General features: G+C 43.9%; 2 long non-coding RNA genes across 3 annotated transcripts in view; both read left to right on the forward strand.

Moving 5' to 3' along the window:
- LOC125518114 (uncharacterized) overlaps positions 1 to 2,464 on the forward strand; it is a 55,902-nt gene extending 53,438 nt beyond the window's left edge. Inside the window, exon 2 of the long non-coding RNA XR_015612011.1 lies at positions 1,935 to 2,464. This is a non-coding gene — a long non-coding RNA (uncharacterized LOC125518114). The remainder of the gene's footprint in view (positions 1 to 1,934) is intronic.
- A 1,609-nt stretch (positions 2,465 to 4,073) lies between these two features.
- On the forward strand, positions 4,074 to 8,410 carry LOC147960801 (uncharacterized). 2 transcript variants are annotated; one of them, XR_015611670.1, is made up of 6 exons: positions 4,074 to 4,211; positions 6,796 to 6,876; positions 7,033 to 7,145; positions 7,690 to 7,748; positions 7,869 to 7,953; positions 8,033 to 8,410. It is a non-coding gene; the product is annotated as an uncharacterized LOC147960801 (long non-coding RNA). The 2 variants fall into 2 exon arrangements; XR_015611669.1 differs by having other exon boundaries at positions 7,869 to 8,410.
- Positions 8,411 to 13,627: the final 5,217 nt, after the last annotated feature.

A 13,627-nucleotide genomic window follows, 5' to 3' on the forward strand; every position in this document is an offset into this window, starting at 1 on the left:
TTCTCAGCAAACTCCTCTCGTAATGGAACCTGAAAGAAGACAACAATGGCCGGGAACTAACCGGTCAACGGCGTGGAGCAACTCTAGCCCGGAATCCCCCATTTTTGCAGTCACCGCGGGTGCAGAACGAGTGCCGCCGCAAGGACCTGCTCAGAATAGGGACAACGTGTTTTTGGGTGGAAGGGACGACGAGGGTTCCGACGATCTGATCCCTGACTCAGGTGCGCTTCTAACGATCTGGTCCACGGACCAGAGTTCTCGTGCGCGAACGCAGTCTCCTCCCTACGTTCAGGGCCCACGCCAGAGATACTGTTTCCTACCGTATTCCATCGCATGCTCCTTTTTCGCCGCTCGGCGTCAGACGTGTCAGACCGAAAATCGCGGATCTCGAGCCAGCAACGGACGCCAATGATTTCGGGATCAGCTGGGCTCGGGCACCAAATCGCCGTGTCTGGCGAAACCGGCCTTTTTTTGGAAAGATTCACACTCCTGCCTCTGTTAATATGCGGGCTGCTCGTGGGATATGTGGGCTGAAGTCCCATAAATATATTTCGTACTTTTCTAGGCAAATAAATATATTTCATTTGCCCACTGGCGTCCGCAGTTTATGCAGCGCAGTTTATGCAGGCTAAGGCCAACTCCAACGTGCCGACGTATTTGGTTTACGCATGTCCGTTTGAAAAGGAACAAAAGCGTACGCATGTCATCTGTCTATACGCATTTCTGGCCTAAATTTGGGCCGACGTATTCGCAAATTGGGTGTGCTTGTCAACCGTCTGGAGGTATTTCTGACCTAAATTTATAATAGATGTGCGTCCACGCAAACACAAGGCGGACGCCCAAGCGGCCGCTAGCTGTTTGGCGCCGGTTCGCTCTTGACGTCCACCTACTGTTGCCTACCATATTAAATGGACACGCGTGCGCCTGGGCCCGCACGTCAGCGTCTGCGTGAGGTCCTATTTTATCCGATTGCAGCGGCGGGGGGGGGGGGGGGGAGGGGGGATGCATTTCACTTCTTCTCCCCCATGCTTTCGTCTTTACGTGCCCCACTCGCCCGACAGCCAGCAATCCCTGGCCACCCATTGGTATTTTTAGATGTAGCGGAAAGCCCGGCCATGGCAAGCATAACTGCGAGGCGGCGTCCGGCGAACTTCACCATTGCGTTGTCGATGCTGGGGCACGCCAACCTAAGTGCCCGCACCTACGACACTACCTCCCGGTCCACCAGTTTGTCTACCACTGTTAGAACTGCATCTCGGCGTCGTAACTGAATGTCAACATGCCGCATGGCCGACACCTCAACCCTAAAAAGGGTGCCAGTGTCGTTGGTGCCACGGTCAGCCCGCGTGTGTATGGAGCAGATCCTCCTCAGTAGAGCTGCCCTAGATCCCGAACTGCGCGGCCACCCAGACTACGCCGAGGACTCCCCATATTGGGACGTGGGGTTCACACTTTAAGATAAAGAGTGTTTCAAATTGTTCTTGCTTTAAGAAATTATTTATATTTTTAAATATGTTCACGCTTTTAAAAAATGCTCAAACTTTCACAAAAGAAGTTCCATTAAAAACAATACATTGAAAATTGTTCACGAAATAAAAAAAGTCATATTTTTTAAAACATGTGTTCAAAAATGTTCGTCTTTTAAACATGTTCTAATTCTAATAAAAAATAAAAAATGTTCAATTTTATTAAAAACATTGAAGAAATATTCATGTTTTTCGAAAAGTAAAAAATAAAACCGATTGACACGCTATTCCATGTCCATGCACCACTACTCTTCCAAGCGAAAACAGTGTAGCTTTATCACCGATGCTTATCAGAATTGGATTGTAATGCACACGGAGCAAGTTTTCCGATTTTCTTGCCCGTTGCAACGCACGGGCATTTGTACTAGTAGAAATCTATGTGTCGTTGCTTACGTCTCTTTGCTTCAGTTCAGAGTTCAGAGTTCTGTGGCACACACACGCACACACAAAGAGGACCACCTTCAGTTCAGAGTTGTTATATTGTACACCACCTGAGCATGGAGATCTTCAGGTGCATCAAGGCCTTTTTTCAATCCAGAACAGCGTTTATTTCGAGATCCTGATGTGTTTGTTTGTAGTGTGTGCAGCTACAGATCTTAACTCTGAGCTTGTCAAGTTGAAGTCTAGTCTGATTATGCGCAAAAATAATAAAAAAATGAGTTGAAGTTGCTGCTTGTCAAGTTGAAGTTGAACATGGCGGCTAAGTATCACCTTTGGTTTGCCATGTATGATCTCAGAGACCTGAAGATCAAGCTTGCAAAGATTCCGAGATCCCTATCTCTGGATGCTGCAGAAAATAGGAACAACAAGACACGAAACATCGCACGTTTGAATTACAATATGTAGCTGATGGAAAATCAGTCTGGTAGTTGGTACCACAGAAACATGTTTATTTACTTCACTATTCAAAACTGGTCTTAATATCTCGAATATGTGCACTACCTGTGTCGTAAAAAGCCCATAATCCTTGCTTACATTTTCATTCTATATATGCTACTACTGAATGTTCTCCATTATATCAAACCTCTGGGTCTAGAATGATTCGAACTCTGGTCGACATTGGAGCTGAACTCGTCATGGTTATGTATATTGTCCTGCTTGATTGGCCCACGTATGTCGATGTCGTGTCTCTCTCAACACACCCATGGATCAGCGCGGCGGACTGCTTAGGCTCCATCGGTGAGCTTATGCTTTCAGAGTTCAGCATTGCAGCAACATCTGTCATGGCGGGCCGGTCTGCGGGATCTTCCTGAGCACAAAGCAGCGCCACCTGAGCACATTTTATTATCTCAGCGACTTCATATCCGTCCCCTAACAACGGATCCACAAGCTCATGCAACCTTTGGTCCTTCCACATATGCCACGCCCGAAAGAGTTTTTCAACAAGGTTGACATGAGAGAACTGCAGCACGAAAGAAGGAAAATAATCTGGCAACAAAAGTAAACATCTCATGATAATGGACCTTCATAACCTGACACATCTGCTCAAGTGCCTTTTCTTCCGAAGCCCTCGAACCTGGGTTACCTGGCGCAGTGCCACAAGCATACTGGAATGCTGGGGAATGGGAGGAAACCAAACAAAGATGGCCGTGTCCCTCAACCTTGGCCTCTGAAACCCGCAACAGAACCAGGAAAACCTGAGGACGCTGAGTGCACTGATGCTGAAGCCTATGTGTTCTGCGTCAAGGTGATCAGGTGACTGGGAGGGCTACATCGAGGCCAGCTTCAGGGTGAAGTTCCTGACGTGGCTGAGCCTACGGGCGACCCGGCACTTGAGCAGCTGATCATATATCCTGCCGCATCAGCTTAACTGGAACCTTATCCACTGTAATAGTTGGTTATGTTTTTGTTAACACATGTTCATGGGCATGCATGCGCGGTGCACCAGGAAAAATTCAGGACGCACGTACGGTGCCTATTTTTTGAATTCTATAGGTGTGTCTGTAAAAGCGTACTACTGGTGATCTTAACTCCGAGTTGGGGCTGGCATGCCACCGGTGGCGAACCAGGGTCGCCGCCAGGCCGGGTGCAGGACGCCCCAACTCCCCAACTAAAGTACTCCTGTGTATGGTTAAGTTTAAGGGGTGTTTGGTTGCTAGGGACTAGACTTTTTTTTAGTCCGAGAGACTAAAGAAAAAAAACCTTTAAGTAGAGTCTTCTTCTAGCCTCTTAAAAAAAATCTTTCCTGTCTGGTTACATAAGGACTAAAAGAAACTTTTTCTAGTCTAGTTCCTGTAAGCAAACAGTCGATTCGTCACTGACGCGTGCGACCTAGCCAAATACCACAGCATTGACCAGGTTTGTAGAAGCTGTTGCTATTAGCATCCATCATGGACTCTTGCCGTTCAATTTCTTAGCTGCGAGGCTTATGAAACACTGAAGATAGTATACAATTTTCACTGGCGTGCGAAATTACCCAACAACTATTTCTGTATTTTTAACTCGTGTGAATGATGTATCCCAACAACCGGCGACCGGCCTGCTGATCGCTATTAGCCAGGGCAAAATACAAACGCGACTTGAAGTCGTCGCAAGGCCGGGCCGGCATATGCTTATCCTAGTCGCCTCCCTTTCTCCCTGTCTCTCTCGTCTCTAGACTAGAAGCAGCTATGGTGGAGAAGCAAACCGGCTCAGGGGTCTCGGGAGGTTGCCGTCCTCGCAGCTGTTGCCAAGGAGAGACATAAGGTATGTGCATTCATTCAAACTGTTTATCCAGAAAAGAACATTTTCTTCCTAGTCGACGATCCATAGCATGGCTTTGTGTATGAGCGTGAAACTTGGTAGTTTCAGAGTACTGCCTGTTCACTGTTACGCGCTATAATAATTTCATCGTATTATCTTGTGATCTTCGCTTTAAAGTTATTACAAAGTTGTGTCATTTATTTTAGAACGGAGGGAGTAAGTAATCGTCAGCATGCATGCCAATACACCCCTACACAAATATAAGTTGTTCTAATTATTTTAATATAAACTACGTACGTATTAAAATACGTGAACAAACATACTAAAATGCGTCTATATACATCTGATTTAGGGAAAAAAAAGCTAGAATAACTTATAGTACATGTGAACGCAGGGAGTACCAAATAAAATCACCCATTACAAAAAAGTTATTGCACAATTAAATGACTCAATCAAACTAGGAAAGGAAAGAAAAAAGATAAAAGAAAATGTTTGCACGAATCTCCGCATGCATAAAATCAATGACACATGATTTAGATATGCAATACTTATGACTACGCATCTAGATGTGCTTTAGCAAAACTGTACTAAAAATATAAACAGGTAAGTGTCCTTCCTTTCTTCTGCATGAACTCATTGCTGCCTTCGGGCCTCTGTCTCACGGAAGTAATCTTGTTGAAACCCAAAAGCTTGTAGAAGTACCGGACTAAAAGCCGTTGCTGTAGACCAGGAAACGCCGGTGATAGCAAACTAAATAGATCGTCATCCCAAGGAAGCAGCCACAAAGAAGGGCCAGAAGATAATGCCAACTCCGAACAAACAGATAGGGGGACACAAACATCACAAGTTTTGGGCGGAGTCGTATCTAGCCGATCTACATCGAATGAAAATGGAACTTGGTAACAAAAACACACTGCAATGCCATCCCCTCCACTCGCCGTGAACAAACGTTCATCACGCCCGACCAAGTGTCCGATGATCGATAGCATCCTCCTCCTACTCGTCAACACCAATTTGAGTAAGGACATCAACAAGGGGAAAGCCGAGGAGGAATTATTCACATCGCCACCACTACCCCCAATGCACTGACGCTGGAGAACTTGAAGACCCTACGAGACATGGACCGAGACACTTAGATCCGGGGTTGTTGGGTAACGCAGTAATTTCAAAAAAATACCTACACACACAAGATCATGGTGATGCATAGCAACGAGAGGGGAGAGTATCATCTACGTACCCTCGTAGACCGTAAGCGGAAGCGTTATGATGTAGTCATACGTCTTCACGATCGACCGATCCCAGCACCGAAGGTACGGCACCTCTGCGATCTACACACATTCGGCTCGGTGACGTCCCGCGAACTCACGATCCAGTAGAGCTTCGTCAGCACGACGGCGTGATGATGGTGATGATGTTGCTACCGTCAGGGGGGGTTCTGCCTCTCTTTCCTTCCCCCTTCCCCCTTCCCTAACCTCCTGGGCTGTTGCCCTCTCTCTCCCCTAAGGCCCACTAAGACGCAATACTTCCCTGGGGGTTCCGGTAACCCCTCCGGCACTCCGGTTTTCTCTAAAATCATCCGGAACACTTTCGGTGTCCGAATATAGCCGTCCAATATATCAATCTTTATGTATCGACCATTTCGAGACTCCTCGTAATGTCCGTGATCAAATCCGGGACTATGAACTACCTTCGGTACATCAAAACACATAAACTCATAATACCGATCGTCACCGAACGTTAAGCGTGCGGACCCTACAGGTTTGAGAACTATGTAGACATGACCGAGACTCATCTCCGGTCAATAACCAATGGCGGAACCTGGATGCTCATATTGGTTCCTACATATTCTACGAAGATCTTTATCGGTCAAACCGCATAACAACATACGTTGTTCCCTTTGTCATCGGTATGTTACTTGCCCGAGATTCGATCGTCGGTATCTCAATACCTAGTTCAATCTCGTTACCGGCAAGTCTCTTTACTCGTTCTGTAACGTTACATCCCGTAACTAACTCATTAGCTACATTGCTTGCAAGGCTTATTGTGATGTACATTACCGAGAGGGCCTAGAGATACCTCTCCGACAATCGGAGTGACAAATCCCAATCTTGATCCATGACAACTCAACAAACAACATTGGAGACACATGTAGAGCACCTTTATAATCACTCAGTTACGTTGTGATGTTTGGTAGCACACACAAGTGTTCCTCCGGTATTCGGGAGTTGCATGATCTCATAGTCATAGTAACATGTATAGTTATGGAGAAAGCAATAGCAACAAACTAAATGATCATCGTGCTAAGCTAACGGATGGGTCAAGTCAATCACATCATTCTCTAATGATGTGATCCCGTTAATCAAATGACAGCTCATGTCTATGGTTAGGAAACATAACCATCATCTTCTATATCTAAATAGGAGACCCCCACTACATGATTTCTCTCAACATGCAGCTATGCCACATCAGCAGGCCCACCCCTTCTCCCCACTAACTTGCAGTTATGCCACGTCATTTTTTTCTTTTACTTCTACAATCAACCGTAGATTTTCAGCCTGAACAGAGCTAAACGTTTGTAACTTTCCAGCCTTAAAGGAACTAACGTCCGTGGAAGCAAGCCCGTCCTTTGGCCCATTCAGCTGCAGCTCGCGTCCATCTCTTCTCCACGGTTCGTCTGCCCCGTTCTCATTTTTCAGTGGCATCATGTGAAGCTCTTTGGCTTCTATCTCATTTACTCCCATTTTCCTTTCCTCTTCTACAAACCGACGGGAGGCCACATATTTGTTACCATATTATGCACTTTGTTTTCATGTTCATCTTCCAGCCACCTTCCGCTCGTGGTCCTGGATTACGACTCCTCCATACTCCTCGCCTCCTAGACGCCCCGCCATGACCTAAAGACCTGCAACAGCACCCTGCCCTGCACTGAACTCCAAGGTAAGATGCATCATCTTTTCCCTTCTATTTTCTCCGGTTCTGAATTTCTCTTTAGACGCTGTGATGTCTAGCATCTCTCATATTAGCGGCTTTCTCTCTGTCATGTGAAATTTTTCAACGGATTAAGTCAAGATGGTATATCTGAGCGATATGCCATGATTTTGTGGTGGGTGGTTGTCCTGTTTATATAGCTTCTGTTTCTTCATCTGATCCAGTTGATCACTAACATTTCGTCGTGCATTTTTGCCTATGTTATTTTGTTTGCAATCAGAGTCTTGGGGCTACTGGATGTCAAAAAAAATATTTATATTCTCAAGTTCCGTTGATGAATAGCAGGTATTTTAGTTTTAACAGTAATGCCATTCCAGTCGTATGCAAGTTGCAAACATGTTTTTTCTACTTCCTTTCAGACGATGCAGCTAGCAGGGGTCAATATTTGGATCGTTGTTATACTAACTGCTAACACAATTTCTAACGTGTCACTTGAATCAGCCTATTTTACAATAGCGGTGTGAACATTGATGGATGTATTCTATTCTGACAGGTGGTGGCCAATTTTGCTCCAGCTTCTCCTATAATTGGTCAACCAAGCATATATATTTGGTATGAACATTTGGTTGTTGTTCACATTTTTTCCTGCATGGATGTCGATCGAGGAATAGAGTCCACTCTATTGCAAACATATATTACTGCTTATGTTAATGCCATCCTCTTTGCGCGCAGCTCCATCCAAGACGCAATTCACTGTCAACACACCTATGTTAGAGTAATCATTAATGCCTTCCGGGTGTGCATCAGTCATCAAAAGGTAATGTATTTCTTTTTTACCGTGTGCATAGCTTATGTTAAGGATTATAGCTTGATTTCAAACAAATTGGTGGTGTAAGGTACCAAAAGCCTATTTCACAGTATGCTTAGACCCGATAACTCAGGAGACTTTTTTCCAAATCAATATTGATGATATGCGATGAATGGACCTTCAAGTTTTTTCAGTTGCAGAGTATTGATGATAACGAAGGTGATATCCATTTGATTTATATTGAGATAAAATAGCATACGAAAAACCAGCATATTTTAATTAGTATTAGAAGCTCTTATGTCATTCTATCCAAGTTTTTTTTGCAGGAATCACATATCTGTTATATATATTTCCTGTTCTCGCACTTTTTACAATAATACATAACACTTTGTGTTAAGAAAACAGTAACACTTTTATTTCTCTCACATTTGTTTAAACTTTTTGTGATCATGGGTTCCCGCAGCAATGCGCATGGTATCATCTAGTTGATTCAACGAGCTAGTCAAGTAGAGGCAAGCTAGTGACACTCTATTTGTCTATGTATTCACACATTTACTAAGTTTCCGGTTAATACAATTCTAGCATGAATAATAAACATTTATCATGATATAAGAAAATATAAATAAAAATTTTATTATTGCCTCTAGGGCATATTTCCTTCAGTCTCCCACTTGCACTAGAGTCAATAATCTAGATTACATTGTAATGATTCTAACACCCATGGAGTCTTGGTGCTGATCATGTTTTGCTCGTGAGAGAGGCTTAGTCAACGGGTCTGCAACATTCATATCCGTATGTATCTTGTAAATCTCTATGTCTCCCTTATTGACTTGATCGCGGATGAAATTGAAGCATCTCTTGATGTGCTTGGTTCTCTTGTGAAATCTGGATTCCTTTGCCAAGTCAATTGCACCAGTATTGTCACAAAAGATTTTCATTGGACCCGATGCACTAGGTATGACACCTAGATCGGATATGAACTCCTCCATCCAGACTCCTTCATTTGCTGCTTCCGAAGCAGCTATGTATTCCGCTTCACATGTAGATCCCACCACGACGCTCTGCTTGGAAATGCATCAACTGACAGCTCCACCATTTAATAAAAATACATATCCGGTTTGTGACTTAGAGTCATCTGGACCAGTGTCAAAGTTTGCATCGACGTAACCGTTTACGACGAGCTCTTTGTCACCTCCATATATGAGAAACATATCCTTAGTCCTTTTCAGGTATTTCAGGATGTTCTTGACCGTTGTCCAATGGTCCACTCCTGAATTACTTTGGTACCTCCCTGCTAAACTTATAGCAAGGCACACATCAGGTCTGATACACAACATTGCATACATGATAGAGCCTATGGCTGAAGCATAGGGAACACCTTTCATTTTCTCTCTATCTTCTGCAGTGGTCGGGCATTGAGTCTGACTCAACTTCACACCTTGTAATACAGGCAAGAACCCTTTCTTTGCCTGATCCATTTTGAACGTCTTCAAAACTTTATCAAGGTATGTGCTTTGTGAAAGTCTAATCAAGCGTCTTGATCTATCTCTATAGATCTTGATGCCCAATATATAAGCAGCTTCATCAAGGTCTTTCATTGAAACATTCTTATTCAAGTATCCTTTATTCCTTTTATGCTATTCATAAATTCAGTATCATTTCCGATCAACAATATGTCATCTACATATAATATCAGAAATGCTACGGAGCTCCCACTCACTTTCTTGTACATACAGGCTTCTCCAAAAGTCTGTACAAAACCATATGCTTTGATCACACTATCAAAGCGTATATTCCAACTCCGAGAGGCTTGCACCAGTCCATAAATGGATTGCTGGAGCTTGCACACTTTGTTAGCACCTTTTGGATCAATAAAACCTTCTGGTTGCGTCATATACAACTCTTCTTTAAGGTATCCATCAAGGAATGCAGTTTTGACATCCATTTGCCAAATTTCATAACCATAAAATGCGGCAATTGCTAACTTGATTCGGACAGACTTAAGCATCGCTATAGGTGAGAAGGTCTCATCTTCGTCAACTCCTTGAACTTGTCGAAAACCTTTTGCAACAAGTCGAGCTTTGTAGACAGCAACATTATCGTCGCGTCAGTCTTCTTCTTGAAGATCCATTTATTTTCTATGGCCTGCCGATCAACGGGCAAGTCAACCAAAGTCCATACTTTGTTCTCATACATGGATCCCATCTCAGATTTCATGGCCTCAATCCATTTTGCGGAATCTGGGCTCATCATCGCTTCCTCATAGTTCATAGGTTCGTCATGGTCAAGTAACATGACTTCCAGAACAGGATTACCGTACCACTATGGTGCGGATCTTACTCTGGTTGACCTACGAGGTTCGGTAGTAACTTGATCCGAAGTTTCATGATCATTATCATTAGCTTCCTCACTTACTGGTGTAGGAATCACTAGAACTGATTTCAGTGATGAACTACTTTCCGATAAGGGAGAAGGTACAATTACCTCGTCAAGTTCTACTTTCCTCCCACTTACTTCTTTCGAGAAAAACTCCTTCTCTAGAAAGGATCCATTCTTAGCAACAAATATCTTGCCTTCGGATCTGTGATAGAAGGTGTACCCAACAGTCTCCTTTGGGTATCCTATGAAGACACATTTCTCCGATTTGGGTTCGAGCTTATCAGGTTGAAACTTTTTCACATAAGCATCGCAACCTCAAACTTTAAGAAACGACAACTTGAGTTTCTTGCCAAACCACAGTTCATAAGGTGTCGTCTCGACGGATTTAGATGATGCCCTATTTAATATGAATGCAGCTGTCTCTAAAGCGTAACCCTAAAACGATAGCGGTAAATCAGTGAGAGACATCATAGATCACACCATATCTAGTAAAGTATGATTACGACGTTCGGACACACCATTACGCTGTGGTGTTCCATGTGGCGTGAGTTGTGAAAGTATTCCACATTGTTTCAAATGAAGTCCAAACTCATAACTCAAATATTCACCTCCACGATCAGATCATAGAAACTTGATTTTCTTGTTACGATAATTTTCCACTTCACAGTGAACTTTTCAAATGTTTCAGACTTATGTTTCATCAAGTAGATATACCCATATCTGCTCAAATCATCCGTGAAGGTGAGAAAATAATGATATCCGCCGCGAGCTTCAATGTTCATTGGACCACATACATCAGTATGTATGATTTCCAATAACTCTGTTGCTCGCTCCATTGTTCCGGAGAAAGGAGTTTTAGTCATCTTGCCCATGAGGCATGGTTCGCATGTACCAAGTGATTCATAATCAAGTGATTTCAGAAGTCCATCAGAATAGAGTTTCTTCATGCGCTTTACACCAATATGACCTAAACGGCAGTGCCACAAATAAGGTGCACTATCATTATCAACTCTGCATCTTTTGACTTCAATACTATGAACATGTGTATCACTACTATCAAGATTTAGTAAGAATAGACCACTCGTACCTTGAAATTTAGTGAGAGATCATCTTATAATACTACCGCCGAACTAAGCAAAATAAGATGCATAAAGGATAAACATCACACGCAATCAATATAAGTGATATGAATGGCCATCATCATCTTGTGCCTTTGATCTCCATCTCCAAAGCACCGTCATGATCACCATCGTCACCGGCTTGACACCTTGATCTCCATCGAAGCATCGTTGTCGTCTCGCCAACTATTGCTTCTACGACTATTGCTACCGCTTAGTGATAAAGTAAAGCAATTACATGGCGATTGCATTTCATACAATAAAGCGACAACCATATGGCTCCTGCCAGTTGCCGATAACTGTGTTACAAAACATGATCATCTCATAGAATAAAATTTAGCATCATGTCTTGACCATATCACATCACAACATGCCCTGCAAAAATAAGTTAGACGTCCTCTATTTTGTTGTTGTAAGTTTTACGTGGCTGCTACAGGCTGAGCAGGAACCGTTCTTACCTACGCATCAAAAACCACAACGTGGTATAGTGATTGCTTTTTGATCTTCAGAAAGAACTCTATTCATTGAATCCGATTCAACTAAAGTTGGAGAAACTGACACCCATCAGCCACCTGTGTGCGAAGCACGTCGGTAGAACTAGTCTCGCGTAAGCGTACACGTAATGTCGGTCTGGGCCACTTCATCCAACAATGCCGCCGAATCAAGAATCAACTAGTGACGGCAAGCAATATGTATATACCCACGCCCATAACTCCTTTGGTTCTACTCATGCATATAACATCTACGCATAAACCTAGCTCTGATGCCACTGTTGGGTAACGCAGTAATTTCAAAAAATTCTACGCACACGCAAGATCATGGTCATGCATAGCAACGAGAGGGGAGAGTATCATCGTTATGACAATGCGGTTGATGTAGTCGTACGTCTTCATGATCATTCGATCCCAGCACCGAAGGTACGTCACCTCCGCGATCTGCACACGTTCGGCTCGGTGACGTCCCACGAACTCACGATCCAGTAGAGCTTCGAGGGAGAGCTTCTTCAGCATGACGGCGTGATGACGGTAATGATGTTGCTACTGAAACAGGGCTTCGCCTAAGCATCGTTACGATATGACCGAGGTGGATTATGGTGAAGGGGGCACCGCGTCCGGCTTGGAACAATCAACTTGTGTGTTCTAGGGCCCCCCTGCCCCCGTATATAAAGGAGCAAGGGGGAGGCCGGCCGGCCCTAGCGGCGCCCAAGGAGAGGAGGAATCCTCCTCCTAGTAGGAGTAAGATTCATCCTTTCCTAGTCCTACTAGGAAGGAGGAAGGGGGAAGGAAAGAGAGGAAGAGGGGGAGGGAAAGAAGGGCCGCCCCCCCTCCCCTAGTCCTACTCAGACTCACCTTGGGGGCGGGGGCGCCACCTCCTGGGCTGCTGCCCTCTCTCTCCCCTAAGGCCCACTAAGGCCCAATACTTCCCCGAGGGGTTCCGGTAACCCCTCCGGCACTCCGGTTTTCTTCGAAATCACCCAAAACACTTCCGGTGTCCGAATATATGAAGGAAATATGCCCTAGAGGCAATAATAAAGTTATTATTTATTTCCTTATATCATGATAAATGTTTATTATTCATGCTAGAATTGTATTAACCGGGAACATAATACATGTGTGAATACATAGACAAACAGAGTGTCACTAGTATGCCTCTACTTGACTAGCTCGTTGATCAAAGATGGTTATGTTTCCTAACCATAGACATGAGTTGTCATTTTATTAACGAGATCACATCATTAGGAGAATGATGTGATTGACTTGACCCATTCCGTTAGCTTAGCACTTGATCGTTTAGTTTGTTGCTATTGCTTTTTTCATGACTTATACATGTTCCTATGACTATGAGATTATGCAACTCCCATTTACCGGAGGAACACTTTGTGTGCCACCAAACGTCACAACGTAACTGGGTGATTATAGAGGTGCTCTACAGGTGTCTCCGAAGGTACTTGTTGGGTTGGCGTATTTCGAGATTAGGATTTGTCACTCCGATTGTCGGAGAGGTATCTCTGGGCCCACTCGGTAATGCACATCACTATAAGCCTTGCAAGCATTGCAACTAATGAGTTAGTTGCGGGATGATGTGTTACGGAACGAGTAAAGAGACTTGCCGGTAACGAGATTGAACTAGGTATTGAGATACCAACGATCGAATCTCGGGCAAGTAACATACCGATGACAAAGGGA

Source organism: Triticum urartu, chromosome 7A (genome assembly GCF_056163025.1).
Source record: "Triticum urartu cultivar PI428250 chromosome 7A, HENAU_Tu73, whole genome shotgun sequence".
NCBI classification, from domain to species: Eukaryota; Viridiplantae; Streptophyta; class Magnoliopsida; order Poales; family Poaceae; genus Triticum; species Triticum urartu.